This window comes from Protopterus annectens, chromosome 4.part1 (assembly GCF_019279795.1).
Source record: "Protopterus annectens isolate FY-2018-M chromosome 4.part1, PAN1.0, whole genome shotgun sequence".
NCBI classification, from domain to species: Eukaryota; Metazoa; Chordata; order Ceratodontiformes; family Protopteridae; genus Protopterus; species Protopterus annectens.
The window spans coordinates 911754669-911775697 of record NC_056734.1 but is presented as its reverse complement, the minus strand read 5'-3'; the positions used below and the strand labels follow the sequence as shown (position 1 = coordinate 911775697).

Below are 21029 nucleotides of genomic sequence, written 5' to 3'. Positions count from 1 at the left end.
CAGTTGTGGCCAGGGGAAAAATGTATTAGAGACACAGCGTAGATCAATACAAAATGGTTACCCAGTAAAACAGTTGTAAGCAAATACAAAATTAGGTGGAAGGCATAATCAGGGCTGATGTTAGCATTTTGGAAGCCCCCAGCAAATGTCAAGTTGGGGGCCCCCAGGCACTTTCAGTCTAAGTATCATCCTGCTACTGCCAACCCTCATAAGCAACTTTTTAATGTTGAAAAGTTTTAAGAGTAGTACACAGACTGAAATACAGCTACAATGTTCTTACCTTATAACAGGCTTATGCACCACATTATGCTGAGCCATCTCACAAAAGGGCATTCGTAGTGAGTGGCATTTAGCTGCAACAATGATAAATTACAACAAGTCTATGTACAGGGCTGGACGTAGGTGAAATGGTGTCCAAGGCACTGTTTACTGTTTCACCCCCCCCACCTCTACGCAAACACAAACATATATCCCCCAGTGCTCCCCTCTGTTCCCCCATCTTGGGCTCCTCATACCATGCACATTATAATTTCTTCCTTTTCTCACATTTTGCCTCACTCTTCAGCATTTTCAAGAACTCATGACTTTAAAATGCACTTCACAGCATATACATTTTTTTTTTATTTTTCCACTATCTCTTCACCAGTGATGGGTTGAACAGAAATTATGATTAAGGAAAGAACTCCAGTATTGATGTTCAGCTTTATTTTTCCTTCCATCCTTTCAACACACTTTTCCTGACCAATACAGCACAGTAATAATTATTTAGGAAATAATTAAGCCAGTTTTCCCTGAAGCTACTGGGGATATTATAGATGCTCTGGTATGCATTTTAGAACATTTCCCTTAATCCAATAGTGGTCTCAACAAAAATCATGAGTAAGAAAAGAATTTCAGTCTTATATTTTTTTTCAAGGAAGACATAAGTCGTGCCCAAGGCCTAATGTTCAATGTTGACAAAATAGAAACTCAAAACAAATTAACAAGACAATTGTTGTGAGGATACACAGGTCCTATCTAGGATTACTGCCTGACTTCCTAGCACCCAAAAAATCCAGTAAGTGCCTATGCATCCCTTTGGTGTTAGATTAGGATGAAAGAAGAGGTTCGGATTGCCAGTCATGTATTTCAAGTGACTGCTGACATACACTGGATGCCTCATTAGTCCTCATCCTTAACTCCCAAAGGCAGCTACCTGTATGTTTGATGTGTGATTGGGAGTAAAGTGAAAAAAAATGATTACAGTAATATATTCTACTTTGTTGTTCCTAGACAGTACACTGGCCCTACAAAAGCTATATTAACCTTAGTTTTATACCTCTGAGGTCTGTGAGAAAAGTAAAAGATACAATGACCATGCTGTCCCCAGCCCAATCACAAGCTATAATGACTTCCTGTGCACAACTTTAAAGTTTAACTCTGATGAAAATGAAACAAGTAATAATCACACAATCCACAGCCCCTTCCAAGCATAACATGGAGCACCTTTCTGTAGGCATACACATTTCAGCAAGTCTGGTTTTAGAATGGGTTCAATTGAGAGCAGAGGCTATTATCAGATTTATCCTAACAGGGTCGTACCACAGTCCTGTTCAGGTTAAAGAGTGTAATCAGAAAATTAATACATTTTTTCACCTCATTTTTCTCTAACCAGCAACAGCTTTTGTTGGCCCCCCACACAGTATAGGATGATTAAGGAGGTCTCACAATATCCATTTATACAGTCTGAAGAGTAGAGGGCCACAAGACTCTAAGAAGACAAGTGTCCAAATGATCTGTCATATATTTTACTCCTTACTTTTGAAATGTAATCACTTGTTAGCTGCATTTTTTACTGATACCCAGAAGAATAATTTGTGTCCCAGCATTATTGGGTGTGTGCACAGATAAACATCTGTGATTTTTATACACACACACACATACACACACACACACACACACACACACACACACACACACACACACACACACACACACACACACACACACACACACACACAAGCCATAGCAATACCAGTTTAGTACTTATTTCAGCAAATAGCAATACACTGTGTAACACTGGTAATGCCACACCAGATCAGTAACTGCTGTTTAGCATTCATCAAAAAACAGCACAGGTAAGTCACTTTTATTTATCTCATACCTGTCACTCTTCCTCATTTCACAGGCCTCCCTCACTAAGGGGGACCCAGGGGTCTCTCCTTCCCTCAACGGATGAAGAAATCTGCTCGATTTATCATAACTGGACTTCTGGATTGACTGCTTCTTGAATAGTTGAGCCTTTATTGCTCTGTTTTTCTTAGCTTAGGCCTCAATAATCTGGAACTAATAGGTACCGTTGTTCTGGTTTGCCTGGAAAGAAGTCTTTGAGCAGGTGAGCCAAGAATATCATCACCGGATTTGTTTCTGAGATTAAATAAATTCAAAAAGACATCGGTTTTGCCATGCTTTAACCTTTCAAGTAATTGCTTTGCACTCTGCACTGCATGTTCAGCTAGATCATTTGACTATAGATATTCAGGACTACTAGTAACATGTACAAAGTCCCATGCTCTCGCAAATTTCTGAAACAACTGACTAGTAAATTGAGTACCATTGTCAGAGATAACTTTGTGTGGACTACCATGGACTGAGAAATTACGTTTAACTTAATAATAACAGTAGTGAATGTTAGGTTAGGTAGTAAATCAATCTCAAGCCAGTTTGAATAAGAGTCTACCAATACTAAGTAATGTTGATTGTCCCACTCGAAGATATCAGTGGCTACTATTGGTAGTTTAGGAACTTGACTTAGTTGAAGTGGTTCTCTTTGCAAATGTGGTCTAGTACTACTGCATACTGAACAAGAAGAAAGTACTTTATCAATGTCTTTCAATAATGAAGGCCAAAATACTAATTCTCTTGCTCTTCTCTTAGTGGATGTGGAACCTGGGTGTCCATGATGCAAAATGTGGATATATTCTTGTTGTAAGGAAGCAGGAACAACTATTTTATGACCTTTGAAAATAATGCCATCTTCCATCAACATTTCATCTCTGTAAGGAAAATAGGTTTGCACTTCGGGTGGTACACCAGATTGCTTTGATGGGCATCCAACATTAATGTAGTGATTGAGCTTTTGCAAAATTGGATCAGTCTTTGTGTGATCTCTTAACTCATTAAGTCTCGTGGTAGATAAAGTACACACTGCCATCACGTCAAAGTCAAAATTCTCTGTGTCAAGCTGTTCCATCATATTTCTGTGTGATCTTAATAAGGTTTCAGTCAGATAGAGTAGTTTGCCTTTTGTATAGACCAATTTAAAGTTATACTTTTGTAATTTGAGCATAATTCTTTGCAATCTTGCTGTAGCTGAATGCATAGGCTTCTTTGAATAGCAACTAGAGGTTGGTGGTTAGTTTCAGTCTGAATAGCTTGACCATAAATATAATCATGAAACTTGGAGCATGCAAATACTATTGCCAAAAGTTTTTTCACAATTTGAGCATGCTGCATCTCAGTTTGGGTAAGTGTTTTAGATGCACACGCTACTGGTCTGCCATTTTGAAGTATAACTGTGCCAAAACCAAATTTTGAAGCATCACAGAAAAGAGTGACTAGTGTATTCACATCATAGTATCTTAATGTAGGTGGGGTGGCAATTTTCTGCTTGAAGTCTTCAAATGCCTGGTGGTGGTCTAACCATGACAATGCAACATTTTTGCTCATTAGCTCTCTTAAAGGTGCTGTCAGCTCACTGAAGTCTGGTATAAACTTGCATAAATAGTTGACCATGCCTAGGAAAGGGTGTAGAGCTTGAATATTGTCTGGTGCTGACATCTTAAGGATAGCGGCCTGCTTGGTCAGGTCTAGTCTCAAGCCAGTGCTGGTAAATAAATAACCTACATATGTAACTTCTGGTAGCCTGAATTTGCACTTCAGAGGATTGAGTTTCAAGTTTACTTCAAGTGCTCTTTCTAGATCTCTCTTTAGGTTTCTGTCATTCCCTGCTTCACCATTGCCTCCAACTAGTAAATCATCTTCTATTATGGCACAAGGATAACCCGAAAAAATTTGCTCCATTGAATGCTTAAGACTTCACTTGTAGAATTTATTTCAAATTACATTCTTAGGAATCTGTATCTACCAAACAGGATACCAAAAGTGGTTAGAAATGAGGATTTGTGATCGAGCATCACTTGCCAAAATGAACTTTTTGCATCCAGGATAGAAAAGACTGTGGCATTCGATATTAGGGCTATGACCTCTTCGACTGTGAGCATCGGATGATATGGTCTCTTCAATGCTTTGTTTAAATCTCTTGGACTAATACATATTCTAATTTTGTCTGAGCCTTTTTTGTGAGTTGCTGCCATAGACACCCATTCAGTTGGTTCTGTGACTGGACAAATTACACCTTGCTGCACCATTGTATCCGTCTGAGCCTTGACTTGATTCTGCATAGCTACTGGAACTCTTCTTGCCAGTCTGACTACTAGAGTGACCTCTGGGTCTAACTTCATGGAATACACAACTGGAAGTTTTCCCAACTTGTCATCGAAAATATCAGCATACTCTGAGAAAATGGCTTCATAAAAATTGGAACTAGGAGATGTACCTATGTGATGAACTTCTTTGGTAAAAGAAAGCAGAATCATTTTCAAACTATCTTTAAGACCCAGTAAAGACTGTACTGGTCTTCAGACTACATAGAATAACAAGTTGTAACAGTTCTTGGTCAAATAACATGAAAGCATCACTGAGCCTTCGGTTTGAATTTCTTCACCTCCATAAGCAACAAGTTTCGCACTACTGGCCACATTGAGTTGTTCATTAGTTTTCACTTTAGCAAATGTGTCTGGTGATATAACATTAAACTTTGAACCAGAGTCTATGTTAAGCTCTGTGGATTTACCATTGATTCGGACAGTACAAAACACTTCCCTCTTTGCCAATAAATTCACTGCATCAGCTCTTTCACCAAGCACTGATACACCATCTACATAGAAAGCTGACTGCTGCATCTCTACTTCATCAACTTACTTTTTATGTGACCTTTATTACTACTGCCTGAGGTTTACTTGATTTGCAAAACTTTTGAAAATTGTTCCATTTTTTACACGTGACATTGCTGACCAAATAGTAAGTATTTCTCTCTTTTAGACCCATGATTTTCACTACAATTGCGACAGTTAACAATAAAGCTGGACTTGGGTTTTGCTTATTCATGCTTATACTACACTGAGAATGCTCTTTTAACTGAACTAGTCTTAGAACTTGCTGGAAAGCTATGTGGTTTCCCTGGTGAGCCAGCAGGGGCTGTGGCTGCCATGTGCTTAGGCCTACTTTTGTTTGCCACGTGTTGCATACTATCTACATTTGCTTTGGAGCCTACTGAAACCATGCTCTTGTCACTCACAAGCACACTTGTGTGTTCTTCTGCCACTTCGTGGATCTGACAAATCTCTATGGCTTTACACAATGTTAAATAATTGTCACGAAGCAAGATTTTTCTCACAGCAGCACTATTAATACCACACATGAGCCTGTCTTTTATTAATTCATCTTTTAAGTCACCAAACTGACATGTTTTAACTTTGTTTCTCAGGTAATTTATGTAAGCTGCAAAAGTTTAGCCTGGGTTCTGATCTACTGTGTAAAACAAATGCCTCTGTAATGTAATATTTGTCTGGGGGTTACACATTATTTATTTTATTTATTTTTGTTTGAAGTTTGTTTGCCAGGATGGTCCACTGGGCCAAGTGAACCCATTTTCAATGGAGTCCTGGGGAGAAAAGCTCCATAGGTACAATATCAAGTAACAATATATAAGAGCAATACAATAGCATAATGTCAGGAAAAGAATAAAAATAAAACAAAATAAAATAAAGTAAAACGAAATACAATACAATACAATACAATAATGCAATAAAATAAAGTAAAATACAAAACAATATTGTAATAGTATGTAAGATTGAACAGAAGAGTACATATAAGCATGTGAGAATGTTAATACAGCAGGAATGTGAAGCTTAGTGACAATTCATGTCAATTTAAAAATTTTTTTTTTTTTTTTTTTTTTTTTTTTTAGGAATGTTAAAGGAAGAAAATATAAGTAAATGCAGAAGAATATAGACTGAAGAGATTATTTACGATATGTATATTCCCACAGGGATGTGATTATAGACTGGGGAGGTAAGGTAGTAGCTGGGGATGTTATGTAGGATGGTACATGAGCATTCCCAGTGAGAAGATAAGTATGGGTGATAAGGAAGTAGCTGGGATGTTATATAGGATGGAAACATGATCATTCCAAGAGAGATGATAAATGTGTGTGTAGGAGAGTTCTGAAGATGGGAAGGTTGCTGGTGATGCGGATATGAGATGGGAGTGAGTTCCAGAGACGGGCAAGGGAAAATGAGAGTAAGAGTTTGCCTGCTGGACGGGCAGGTTTGTGGAGTTCAATTATGTTCTCAGTGTTGGTTCTAAGGGGTCTGTTAGGCTGGTGTATGGTGAAGGTTGAGGTGAGTGAGGGACAGAGTAAGGGCTTGAAAATGAGCTTATGAGCATGAGTTAGTTGAGTGCACGTAAGGTAGTTAGGGAGTTCTAGCCAGTTTAGTTTATGTAGGGCAGTACAGTGATGGGAGGAGGATCTGTGGCCAGTGGTGAATTTAGCGATTTTGTTGTAACAGGAGGAGAGTTTAGTTTTGGTAGAGGATTTTAGGTTGGTTAGAAGTGGGGCCCCATATAGGAGGGAAGGGATTAGATATGTGGTAGAGAGGAGGAGTTTAGTGGATGGAGAGAGGAACCGAATATGGCAATAGAACATACCAAGTTTTTGGTGTGTTTTTTTAATGTTTGTTTGTATGTGGGAATCAAAACTAAACTGATTGTCAATGAGAGCTCCTAACAGTTTAGCAGAGGAAACGACTTCTATGGATGTGTTGTTGTGTTTGGTTATAAGGAAAGAGTTTATGTCGATAGTTATGTTTTTGGATGTACTGCTGGTTGCAAACACAAAACATCTCTGAACTTGTGCTTCAAACATTCGGGGTCTTCCCTTGATTCAGCCTGCACAACAATATGACGAGTTTTACCTTCTCCTGCATATACTGCTGGTTGCAAACACAAATGAATGCTCCCTTTCTATGGCCTCTGACCCAGCTAGGTTTAATAAAATGAATGCCTCGGTGCATGCATCTTTATCCGAATAAGCTGTTTGTATAAAATATCTTACTCTTGCTGAAATACTCTCCAATTATCTGCAATATTCTGATCAATTACTAGCAGTAAGGGCTTTCAAAATCCATCAGCCATATTGCTACATATCAGTAAAGGGTTTTGCAAATAAGCACAAACACATACACATACACATATGCCAGAAATTTACGCCAGTATTTGTAACTTTGCCAAATAGCACAACAAGCTTCTATATAACTGAACTTTATAAAATAAGTTTCTCTCGGGCACTGTAATACTCTTTAAATTATTGTATTGCAAGAAATCACCTCTTATCAGTACAAGAAACATATCAAACAACTGCACTATACAAGCCTTTATGTAACTGGACTTTGTGAAATAAGTCTCTAGGGCACTGTAACCTCTTAAAGTTATTGTCTTGCAAAAGTAATTTATCATAATTTTAAGAAACATTTCAAATAACTTCATGATGAGAATGAACTGGGCAAGAGAAGATCAGAGTCAATAACATTTTGAAGTAATTGCACTTTGCGAATAAACTGTACATGGCACACTGAAATTTCCCCAAAATGGTGGTACCTTGCGAGGCAACTCTTTACAGTGCAAGAAACATTCTGTAATGGCGACACTTTACAAATAGACACACCTAGCACAAGAAACTTTTCAAAATAGCTATACTTTGATTATACTTCACAAAATAGTTGCACTTTGTACACAAATAAACTCATTGGAATGCATACACAGTAATAAGCACACACTGTAAGCACTTTTACACGCTTTGAGATACTTTGAATACCTTTAGTTATGCCCTTGAAACAATGTGAAGCCATAGTTATGCCAAAATACAACACTTTGCCAAAAAACATGCAGCCACCTTGCTTTATTTATGCTTAATGTGCCCTCCAAGTCCTTACTACATGTAAATGTGACTATTCAAGACAGAGACATATCGTAATTAGCTATTAGTTCTCACCCCTGGAATTTCTCCAGGTAGACATACATGCAACAAGAGTGATTCATGAAGTTGTTTGGACCTGTAGTTCAGCATGACCATCCCTACCACATCCTGGTAGTGAACATGGTCAATAGGCCACTGTCAGAAATTGTGGAAGAGATAAACAATTTTCATAGTAAGTTAGGGCCAGGAGGTGTGTGAGTGAATGTATGTGTGGGGCTGCATGTGTTAGAGAGAAAGAAAGAGTGTGCATGTTTGCTAATGTATGAATGTGTGTTTGCAGATGGGTGGGGTGGCTGTGAGTGTGTGTGTGTGTGTGTGTGTGTGTGTGTGTGTGTGTGTGTGTGTGTGTGTGTGTGTGTGTGTGTGTGTGTGTGTGTGTGTGTGTGTGTGTGTGTGTGTGTGTGTGTGTGTGTGTGTGGATGTGAGCGTCTGTGTGTTCATGTGGATGTCATACCTCCACACACCCACGGACTAAAGAGGACAGCACTGGCCACAAAGGAATATTACTTCTGTGTGATATTGGCACTTTACAGTACAGGGACTGTGGGGTGGGCTAAGCTCTAAACATCAGGAAATATTACTCCTGTGCCATAACAGCAATTTAACAAAACAGGGATTAAACATGGGGGAAAGGACTAGCCAACAGGGACTACTACTACTGTGCCATAATGGCACTTTAACAATATGGGATTGGGAGGCAGATTATACGATGTGGCCGTAGAAGTTGTCTACCACATTCTGATCAGCACTTATTGGTAGTTAACCATGATTCTTAAGCATGTAAATTAATTAATAATAAGGGCTTTCCTCTTCTCAGCTTAAGTCTCTGAATTGAAAAATACAATGTCATAGAAGGGGGACCTTTGTAGGTGAGCCATATTCAAGAATCCCCAGGATTATTCCTGTGTTCCTATGTTCCAGAAGAAATTATGTCTTTCTGTAAAGCAAAGAATGTCCCTGACTATCTTCAAATCTAACTTGAACTGATGTTGTAGTTAGGGGACTCTAATTCCTTATTGCCCTCACATGTAACTTGGCTGTTTATGTAGTTGTTAGCTGCTCAAAACCAAATTAAGCCCGCAGTTTCCTTGTTGTTATTCTATTGGGTTAATCCAGATAGATGCCTCTGTTTGAGAAATAAGTACTGTATCTGGCATGATACTTTATAGCTGTCTAACTAAATACTAATTATATTATAGATATTAGTGCATGCCAAGTACTGCAAAGCTACAATTTAAAAATGCGGTAAAAGTAGTAAATCAGTACAGTTGCAAATCAAGGAGGTGGAGTAGCAATAATCTACCCCACCGCCCATACCATAACTCCCTACTCCAATAAAATACCAAACTTTGCCAACTCTGAAATTATAATAGGTTTGCTAAAATAAACAACCACAAGTCCATATGTATCGCTGCTCTCTATACTCCCCCTGGTGATAATATCAAAACTCTTGAAAACATCCTGTCCTGGTTCTCCTCCAATATAATAAATGAAACCTATATACTCAGTGATACCAACATCAACTGGAATACTACTAACTCTGAAACCCCATCCCACACAATCAACCTGTACAACTTCTCCTAACTAATACAGTCTCCAACCAGACCAAATAAAGATGGTACTTCTGGATCCTAACAACTCACCCAAACCTTATCACCAAAGCCAGAACATTACCTGATCCTCTCAGTGATCACCTATCAGCCTTCGTCAACTGTCTCCCATCTCCACTGCATAATCACTACCACTACATCCAAACCCACAACCTCTCCTCTTTCAACCTTCTAACTTTCTCCAAATGCTTAAAGCATACTGACTGGTCCCCTCTAAAAACCCTTCTTCTAGATGATGCCGTTTCCTACCATAACCACAAATTCCTAACCCTTCTCAATCAGCAAGCCCCCACTCCCTTGAACCAAATGCATCAAAACCAATCCCTGCTCATGGTTATAAAAATATACTAAACAAGCCTTGCACCAAAGGGACAAAAAATGCAAACAATATCAAAAACATAAAAACCCTAACACCCTCCTAGAGTATAAGCAAATACAAAACTCTGCAAAAATCTAATAAGTAATGACCGCAAAGCCCACTACTCCAAACTCCAGTCCTTGCACTCAACAAATCCCCAAAAATTCTGGGACTCCATCTCATCCATGTTGCACCCTGGCAACAAAGAAAACCCCTGACCAGACCTCAACCTCTCCAACCTTGAAGCAGCCAGCCAGTTCAACTCATTATTCATAGATTGCATAGCTAAACTATCAGCCTTCTACTCACCCCCCTTCTCCACCACCACCCCCTCCTGCCCCAACTATCAACCTTCCTCCACATCCTTCTGACTCAAGCCCATCCCCCACAAGCACTATAAAAAGACTTCTCCTCAAACTCAAACCCTGTTGCTATGCAAACGACAACCTTCCACCCACCTTCCTCAAACAATCTGCAGACAGCATTGCCTATCCGTATAAATAGATCCATACAAGAATCATACGTCCCTTCTATCTGGCACCGCGCTTACATCATCCCCCTCCACAAAGGTGGCAAAAATACTGATACCACCAACTTCAGGCCTATTGTCATCCTTTCCCCTCTTTCTAAAATACTAGAGAAAACAATACAAGCACAACTCATGGCACACCTAGCACTGAACAATCACCTTTCCCCTATCCAACACAGCTGCTGCCCTGGCCACAGTACCATCACTGCCCTTCTTTCCTTTCTTGAAACCATAAACCTCGAACGCGACTCAGGCAAGTTCGCATTCACACTATTCCTAGATCTGTCAAAGGCCTTTGACACCATCTCGCAGACCCCAATTATATCCCAACTCTCCACCCTACACCTCTCTCCCATCACCATCGCCTGGTTTTCCAGCTACTTGTCCAACCACCAACACGCTGTCCAATGGAAAACTTCAACCTCCCCCTTCCTTCCCACACCCACATATGTCCCACAAGGTTCTGTTCTTGGCCCTCTTCTCTTCAAACAATTCATTAACAACTTTCACCAATCCTTCCCAGACTCATCTATCATCCAATATGCAGATGACTCAACAATCATCTGCTCAGCCTTCTCCCCCTCCGAGCTCCTAGCAAAAACCCATCTAGCCTTCTCCAAAACAGAAACCTGGATGCAGTCTAACAATCTGGCACTAAATGCAAATAAAACCAAACTAATGTTTTTTTTTCCCCCTACTAAAAACTCCATTGACAAATCCACATTCACCATACAGAGCAAAAACATCACCCTCCTTCAAATTGTTCCCATCACCAAGCTTCTTGGCATCATTATTGATGAAGAACTAAAATTTGACACCCACATTCACTCCACAATGAAGAAAATCCACCAAAAGGTAGGTCTTCTCTACAGGCACAACCACTTGCTAAGCCCCTCTACCCGTCAAACTCTTGCATCCACCTTCCTACTCCCCTCCCTTTTGTATGGTGCCCCTCTTTTCACCATTCTCCATCTTGGCCTTCGGTCCAAACTTGAATCCTGCTACCACAAGATCTCCAAATTTGCAACCAATTCAAAAAACTCATCCTACCACTACCACTCCCTCCTTACCCTCAACTGGCTTGAACTACCCAACTACCTCAGTTACCTACAACTCACCATTGCCCACAAGCTCATCTTTAAACCTGCCAACTGCACAGCTCTCGCTACTTCCTTAAAACCTTACATTCCCAACCACTCACTCAGATCCAAAAAACAAAATCTCCTTCAGGTCCACAAACCTGCACTACCTCCTGGCCATCTACTGCTGCCCCACTCCTTAGCTAAACAGTGGAAATCTCTCCCCACACACCTGCACAACCTACCTAACCATACCAATTTCAAATCTCAGCTACTCTCTCATCTTTCTTCCAAATGGGAATGCCCTTGCCACGCTCCAACTTAACCCCCCCCACATTCCACCTTGCACTGACTCATCCAACTACCTTTACTATTACTTCATCCCACCCAAAACAATCCCTCCCCTACTAAAAACTAATTTTTATCTCTAATATCTATTGTACTATACTCTGCAATCTCACATATACTATTACCCTCTCCATGCATAATATTTCCTTAACGTACTAATGGCTAGTAAATATACATTTTGAAATGTTAAACCTACAATCGAGTTTATAACAAAAATATTCTCTTTATGTAAATGTTGAAATTTCTGTATTGAATTATGTCTTTTCGTTTTTGTAACATTGTGACAAGCTAATTGTAAATATCATGGAGCTTATCTGTAAATGTTTAATTAGCTGTATGGACTATGTCCTTTTGTAACATGTGAAATGTAACTTTTTATTTATTTATTTATTTGACATTTGTTAATCGGTTTGGTCCAGCTGGGCAGGAACCCCTTTTCAGTGGAGACCCGAGGAGAAAAGCTCCAATTACAAAAACAATTAGGATAACATAGGTAACAAACCATAGAAAGTACCATAACCAAGTATAACTCCAAAACATAGTAATACAAATATGACTCAAACATATTCAAATTACAGCAAGAGGGTTTTCTCAAAGAAATGAGTATATGAACCCCTAATGTGTTTTTTTTTTTTATGCACAAAACAAGTTGTATACAAGTGATCGAACAAGAGAAATACAAGTGAATCAGATTTCTTGCCTAGGCTTTGTAGGAAGGTATAGGTGCTTTCAGGAGTTCAGAGGGAAGGAGCACCAATTTCATAAAGGGAACATATCATGTAGGTTCTAAGCAGAGACATGATTTAGTGTTGAGAAGATAATGTTTGAGTTCCTTTTTAAATTGTGCAGGGTGTATGAAGGAGCGGATGTTCACAGGAAGTTTGTTCCAAGTGTGGGTTATAGAGCAGTTATATTGCAGTTTGCCTGTGTTCTTCTTTGGATGATCTACATTCAGAAGTTGTTGGTTAGAGGTGCGGAGGGTTCTAGAAAAGGTATAGGTAGAAACAAGAGTGGTGAGAGCTGGACAGGATGAAGGCCTGTATAGAATGGAGTGAATACCTTGAAATTGAGAAAGTAGCAGTAGTTGAGGGAATTTGAACCATTGTAATGAGTTCAGGGCAAGGCAGTGATGGGAGTTGTAGGGGGAGTTAATAATGAATCTTGCAATATTATGGTGTTTGTCGCAGTTTGTTCATGGTAGTAGGTTGCATATCGGTTAGTATTGGGGCTGTGTAGAGAAGTGTGGGCAGAAGGAAGGACTGTGCTAGGGAGAGTCTAGCATTTGGAGTAAGAAATCTTTTGTTACGATAGAGCAAGCCAAGTTTCTGGTGTGTTTTTTTTATTCTTTCCGGTAAGTGTAAGTTAAATTTCAGCTCATCATCTATAATGACACCTAACAGTTTAGTGTGTGGTTCAGGTTTTATGATTGTGTTATTAGAGGATGTTATGGTAAATGTAGATTTGTGATTGGAAAAAGAGCAGGGGAGAAAGAGGAAGAGCTTGGTCTTCTTAGGGTTAAGGATAAGCAGACTGTCATATAGCCATTTTTCTGTGGATAGAAAGGATTTTTGAGTGAGGGTGAGAAGGTCTGTGATACTACTGGAGATTAAGATAAGTGTAGAGTCATCTGCATATTGTATAAGAGAAGATTGTCTGCAAAAGGTGAATAGTTCATTTATAAAGATATTAAATAAGAGGGGACCCAAGATAGAGCCTTTAGGAACACCTGTTGGAAGAGATATCAAGGGAGAGCAGGAGGAGAGCCATTTGACAGATTGCTTCCTACCTGAGAGATAGATGGAGGAACCAAGCAAGGGGGAAAGAAGACAGGTTGAGGTAAGACCATTTAGAAAGAAGTATAGGGTGAGAGATTGTGTCAAAGGCTTTGGAAAGGTTAAGGAAGAGGCAGGATATTAGCTGGTTGTTATCAAGGGCATTGGCTATGGTATGAGTGAAAGAGAGGAGGGCGGTAGGTGTGCTGTGGTGGGGACGGAAACCATGCTGAGTGGGAGTGAGAAGGTTGTGTTGGAGGAGGTGGTTGAGAAGTTGTGAATGTATGCATTTTTCGAGCAACTTGGAGATGGGAGAAAGAATTGCAATAGGATGATAGTTAGATGGATCAGTGGAGTTGCCACCTTTATGCAGTGGGATAGTATAGAATGATTTCCAGATAGTAGGAACTGTAGCCTCTTGTATAGATCTGTTAATGAGAATGGATATAGGATAGGCTATAGATTCAGCAGTGAGTTTGAAAAATGTAGGAGGTAGGTTATCGTTAGAGGGAGAACATGGTCTAAGCTTAATAAGAAAGGATTTGATGTAGGAAGTTGACACAGGTTTAAATGAGAAGAGATTCTGGCCATGAGGGTTGTTGGTAGTAGTGATGGTTTCACCATTAGTATTTGAGGGTGTAAGGTTTTGGATAGTGTCAATGAAGTGTTTGTTGAGTAGGGTAGCAATTTCAGGAGGAGATTTGTTGGGGTAGGGTGAGGGGCTAGAAAGCTTGCCAGGGTAAATAAAGTACTTTATTAAGAGTAGTCCAGAAGTTGCGTGGGTTGGACCTGTTGTCTATTTGAGGACAGTTGCAGTAAGAGGTCTTGTCTTTGGTGACCAATTTCTTAACTAGGTTACGTAATTGTCTGTATTTAAGTAGATGGGGAATAACTTCCAGGTGCTATCCCTGGTATGCATTAGTACTCTAGTATCCTAAGAGAGCCATGGAGCATGGTTTGATTTAATTCTGATTTTCCTGGAGGGAGCCAGGGAATTAAGGGTATCTAGGAAAATGTTGTTGAATTTAATGACAGCATCATCAAGAGGGATGTGTTTAAGGATGGACCAATCAATTCTGCATAGCATGGAGTTAAACTGGGTGTTATTGAAGTTAGAGAGCTTACGGCAGTCTCTAAATAGGTGTGGTTTGTGTGTCTGGTAGGTGTGTCTAAGGATAGAGGTGGGGAGGTGATCACTTAAGGAGTCAGGTAGGGTACATGGGCTATGGTAGAGGTGAGGAGAGTTGGTGAGTATCCAGTCAATAGTGGAACTGGAAGATAAGTCTTTATTGAAATGGGTGGGGATGTAATTAGTTGATGGAAACCATGTAAGTTGATGCTGGATTGTGGTGAGTCAGTAGTAAGTTTGGACCAGTCTATATTGACATCACCAAGAATGAGAGTTTCATAGTCTAAGTTGTGACTAAACCAGGATAGGATATTTCCGAGGGTGGGTATATTATTCCCAGGGGGGATGTAGATAGAAGTGACAGCAAATTTCTTGTGTGGGTTGAGATGGCAGTTTAGGATGGGAAGTTCAGCAGGATAGAAACTGGGGAAGGGGATAGTGATAGGAGACAGGTTTAGGCTGTCTGAGTAGAGTATGCCTACACTGCCAGCTTTTTTAGGGGATCTATCAGCGCAATAGATTTTGAAACCTGGTGGCAGTATTTCACTGTTAGTGATGTGGGACTTGAGCCATGTTTTGGACAAGGCAAGGATGTTAGGGTTTGTATGGGCTATCCAGGAATGTAGTTCTGAGATCTTGTTTGTTAGACTTTGAATATGTATAGAATATATGGACAGATGTAAATTTTGAAATTTCTGTATTGAATTATGTCTTTTCATTTTTGTAACATCGTGACAAGCTAACTGCAAATATCATGGAGCTTATCTGTAAATGTTTAATTAGCTGTATGAACTATATCCTTGCAATTATTGTGGAGCTTTTCTCCCCAGACCTCCACTGAAAATGGGCTCTTTTTGGCCCAGTGGACTTCCCCGGTCATCAAACTTCAATAAATAAATAAATAAATAAAGTGCCTTCCCAGCAAGAAATGATAATTAGCATATGATTCCTTTCAGTGTTTTACTTGTGTGCCTATGAGGATTCATTTTTCAGCTCCTTGATGGTTAGGCCTGTAGTCTGAAGGCGGCTCTGAATTACCTGCTATGAGAAAAATCCTTCTCACCCTGAGCAGCATATAATAATTAACTCTCCAGTGGTTGCAGAGCCAAAAATATCCCACTGGTCACAGCAGGCAGGCTAATTAAGAAACCCTTACTCTTCAATGTGGTACTAAATTAGAAAAAACACTTCAGAAAGCCCTGAAATCTGTTAAAACAAAATACTAAAACAACTCCAAACAATGCCCTTGATAGTAAAAAGCCACCTGGATAACTTAGCCTGGTGCTGTCAAATTAAGTTACACAGTAGGATGCTAAAGGAAGCTTTCACCACACTATTTTCCTATAAATCTCTACTTCTCTGCTATGAACAACTTCAATATCTGAGATTTTGTTTTGCTCCCCTACCCTACCCTAGTCTATACCCAATTCACATCAACCCATGACTACATATATCTACCTGACTCTCCCCACACTTATGTAATCCACTGTTTTACCACTGCTCAGCCTACCATGCAATAACCCATCAGTGCCACATCCAATAAACGTCTCCTGATTTGCCACCCATAAAACACTCCCTACAGCTGTCTCAGCTTATTCTTTTGAAATATCCTCCCATATCCATTATCAAAACAGAACTTATTCCACCCACACACCCCCCACATAGCACTTTGTCCTTCATCTTTTGTCTATTCTCTTAAAATAGCTTAATATAGCTTACTATAGCCAGTACATTTAACTTGATTGTCCACTCACAGATCAGTCTCCTTAATGTCCTCTGCCTAGTGTCCTGAAACAAAAAAACTATACCTGTACTACTCTCTTTTCATCTTATTTTTTTGGAGAAACCTACAGGCAACACCTAAATTAGCCATTAGGACAATTTCCTCCATTCTTTTTCCTTGGGAACAGTGTACGCAGTTCTTACTCCTCCACCTTCTTCATTGATGTTTCGATCATACTACCAAGCACCGTCACCTAACTTCTTGCCTTTAAGAATTCCCTAAACTATCCATTTTAGAACTAGGGCATATTCTAGCATGTTGTCTTTCCTATCCCTTTTAATGATGGCACAACACATCAGGTATGTTCACTATCCAATACAAGAACTCATACTGAGAATCTGCAGCTCCACACCTCATCAGAACCTCCCAGCCTCCCCTCAGATATACCTCTATTTCCCATAGCCTTTACCATGTTTAAACCTTCGACATAAAAAATTAATTTACCTAAAAGAAGAGAAACTCTCATTAATTTATAGGTTGCTACACAGACACACACTCACACACACACACACACACACACACACACACACACACACACACACACACACACACACACACACACACACACACACACAAAATGCCCCTACTACTCCAGTGCAAATGTATAAAAGTGTGCTCAACAAACAGCCTGCAGAGTCGGGCCTTATAACACTCCTGGGCGGTATTAAGTACACATTAACATACACCCTGTCAGACATTATTGCTTGCGGATTTTCTGTCCAGAAAATGCAGCAACTTTGGCTTTGGGTATTTGTTTTTCTACTGTCTTTGATTAATTGTCAATGAAGATTACAATCAGTCAATAATTAGTTTCATACTAGTTTTTGTTCAGAAAATGCAGCAGATGCTTTGATGTCTCCTGTTATCATGATGTCTCATTTTTTTTTTTTTTCATTTTCTGGTAAGTCACTGAGGATTGCAGTCTGTCAGTAAAATAAAGTTTCATACTAATCATTAAGAAAATACATTTTTATTTATAAACCTGTTTTAAGTAAATTAGAGTAATACATTTCCCTATTTTGTGGCCCTTTGTTCAGCAGATTCCCCCATTATTTTTGCCTTTGTCCAGATTTAGTTTCTTCACTGTTCAGGGCTTGCAAGATGCACTTTACTGACAAAAAAAACCTTTAGAAGTCTTTTGCCCATCAATAATGCCTATGCCAGCCTTTTATACTGGCTTTGTGGAAAGGTTTGCTCAGTTACTTTTGGTGTGAATTACACTTGGTCAGTAATGCTTGTGGCAGAGAAAGTAATTTCATACTTGCTCTTCAGAAAGTGCATGTTGATGAAAAAAGTTGCTTTGGTAGATTTTTCAGTAAATTATTCCATAATGCCTGTAGCAGGAATGTTATACTTAGAATTCAGCAAACATGTTTGGCAGACATTAGTTTCATTTTTCTGTTTCTTTAGAAAAATGCATGGCAAAGCAAAAGATGGTGTTACTTTTTGATGTGAATTATGGTCAATAATTGCATATGCTTGGCAATTATTTGGATTCAGAAAGGATTTCACCATTGTTTCCATGATCACAGAAAATGTGATTTAGAGACACATTAGCTGCAATGAGGGAAGACATCATTAGCAGCTTATTTGCATGTCCCTAAATCTCATGGCATTACCCAAGTGCTAGTCAATACTTTCCTGTGGTAATCACCACTGGCAAACCATGGACTGAGATGGCACATGCAGCCTCCACAGTCATTCTCACAGACACACATATGTACATGTATGAACACACACACACACACACACACACACACACACACACACACACACACACACACACACACACACACACACACCACCACCACCACCATACATCTTACCAGTCCCTTACTTTACAGAAAGTCCCTGATGTATCCCCTGCCCCTTGTAAATCATGAATGATTACAGTCAGTCAATATTGCCAAATATTAGGCTTTCATTCATTACATTTTTCTGATACTGCACTGTGATGCTAAATCTGTTGCTCTATTAACTTTTTTTAAGTAACTCTGAGTAGTAAAAAAACACCACTCACAAAAAAGCTTAGAATGAGAAATATGTTTTTCACTTTCATTCTTTACTACCAAAGAACTTCATCAGAACACCATAGTATCAAATTACATCCATTTAAACACATGAAATTCATGTGACTACAAACTAAGTGATAACTTGAAACCATGTGACTAAAAACAAAGCTGCCACTCCAAAGACAGAAAATAAGACTTTTTGACAATAAATATATGTATATTAATCAATTATGACAAACTATTTAGAAATTAAACTTTTAATAAATATTGAATATTTAAAGTTTCATTGAAGCCTGGCAGTTTGTCAGCTGCCAGTCACAGCTGCCATTTTAATTTCTAAAACATTATTAGTATGACCCATATTGAAATCCATCTGTACTATGTCTATCATCATAAAAGAAAACTTTCTAAAATATTTATGACACTGAGTAATATTTAAAAAATATTCTTGGTGTTATCTGGTGTTCCTCCTAACTCTATGATGATCCCATATACCTCATAGGATTGCTATGGTAGACCTATCTCTGAATCAGAAAGGGCTGTTGCCAATAGTAACAGCCCATGTTAAGACTAACTCTATCCCAATATTTTTATATTTGTGTTTGTTCAAAAAGTATGTGCCATTGTAAGGGTGGTGACAACTTTAGAAATAATTTATGGTTATAGAGGCAGTAATAGTGATGCTAAACATCAGTTTCATACTTATTGTTCAGAAAAAGCATGAAGATGCAAAAGCTGTGAACTTTGTATGTGTATCATTGTCAATAGTGACATATTTATATTCATATTTCCGTAACTGACAGCAGCATATTACTGAGGGAGATGTAGTTGGATGCTGTGCAATGTCAAGGTGGAAATAAGAAAAATGCAGTGTTGATAGTACAGGATGTATGTGCTACTTGTTTATGAAGATAACCAATATTAGCATATGCACATTACTATTTCCAAACTTAACGTGCAAAGTATTGCATAGCATCACTTGGAAACTGATGTGGTGAAGACTGTTATTTGTATTACATTTTGAGAGACAGGTAGTTGTTTGTTTGGAATACGTATTCTGGTTGATATGAGTACATATGTCAATAAATAATCAGTCAGAAAGGAATGTTTCTTGTCATTAACTCATCTGGCTAACAAATGGTCTGACATTGTATTCTCTACACTTTCCAAAGATATGAAAAAGTGAAACTTTAGAGACATGTATAATTCTGCATTTGTGATATTGCACTCATTGTGACTAATTGTAAAGAATACATTTTACTGCTGCTTGTAACTTTTAAATAGTATTTGCTATTTGCTGCTAACAATATATTTGCAATTTGACTTATGGTTTATTTATTTTTTTGATTTGTTTTATATATATATATATATATATATATATATATATATATATATATATATATATATATATATATATATATTAATACTTTATTGACTGGATTAGTCACACTGGGCTAGTGGCATGTTCAGGAAGACCCTAAGGGGTATTTCTACTACTAGGGGGAATTTGGCCAGGACATCACAGAACTTGATCTACTCTTTTCATATGTGACACCAAAGGGCTCCTACCAGGAGAGCACATGATGGAGGAGGCAGAGAAAGGTGAGCTTTGTGAGCAGACAGGAATGCAATCTGTAACAGAGGTTAAAATACAGAAAATAAACTGACTGAAGATAAAAATTAGGCAAACTGTGAATTAGTGCATATTTTGGTAACAGAATTACAAGCGATGGACTAGACAGTAATACCATGTTACAAACGATAAGTGAAGAAAAACCCAGTGATGAGAAAGCACTTCCATGGTTCCAGATTGTTGATGAACTGCTTCTGGGTTTGAAAGTAGAAGGACAGGGTGGCATTGAGATATATGAGGGATCAGAAATCTGTGATCATTTGTCAGGGAAGGAAAGTATATCAGCACTGTGATGGATGGAGGGAGAACTTATGCTTCAAAAGCAGCAAAAGTTGTAGGGGTCACAGATGTGACAGTTAGAAGAAATGTGGCTGTATACAAAACAGAAAATAATTAAGAATGGAAAAACTTTATATAGATACTTTGGGATAATGTAATGAATACACTGACTGTGAAACTCAAACAAAACAAGACATTTATACACACATACTCCAAAAGCTTCTGCAAGGTAACATTTGAAATAATGAAAATGGCAGAAACATTTCTTATAAAATTTGATGCAAAATTGTACTGTGAACCGTGAAATAAATTTGTGGCAACAAGTTTACTTGATATGCTTAAGCAAAAACTGAAGTTGTG

The 21029-nt window shown here is 38.7% G+C and overlaps 1 protein-coding gene across 1 annotated transcript in view; it reads right to left on the bottom strand.

Annotated features, from left to right (window-relative positions):
- Nucleotides 1–21029, bottom strand: part of LOC122801339 (salivary glue protein Sgs-3-like) — a 276893-nt gene that overhangs the window by 30405 nt on the left and 225459 nt on the right. The gene's annotated exons all lie outside the window — the stretch shown is intronic.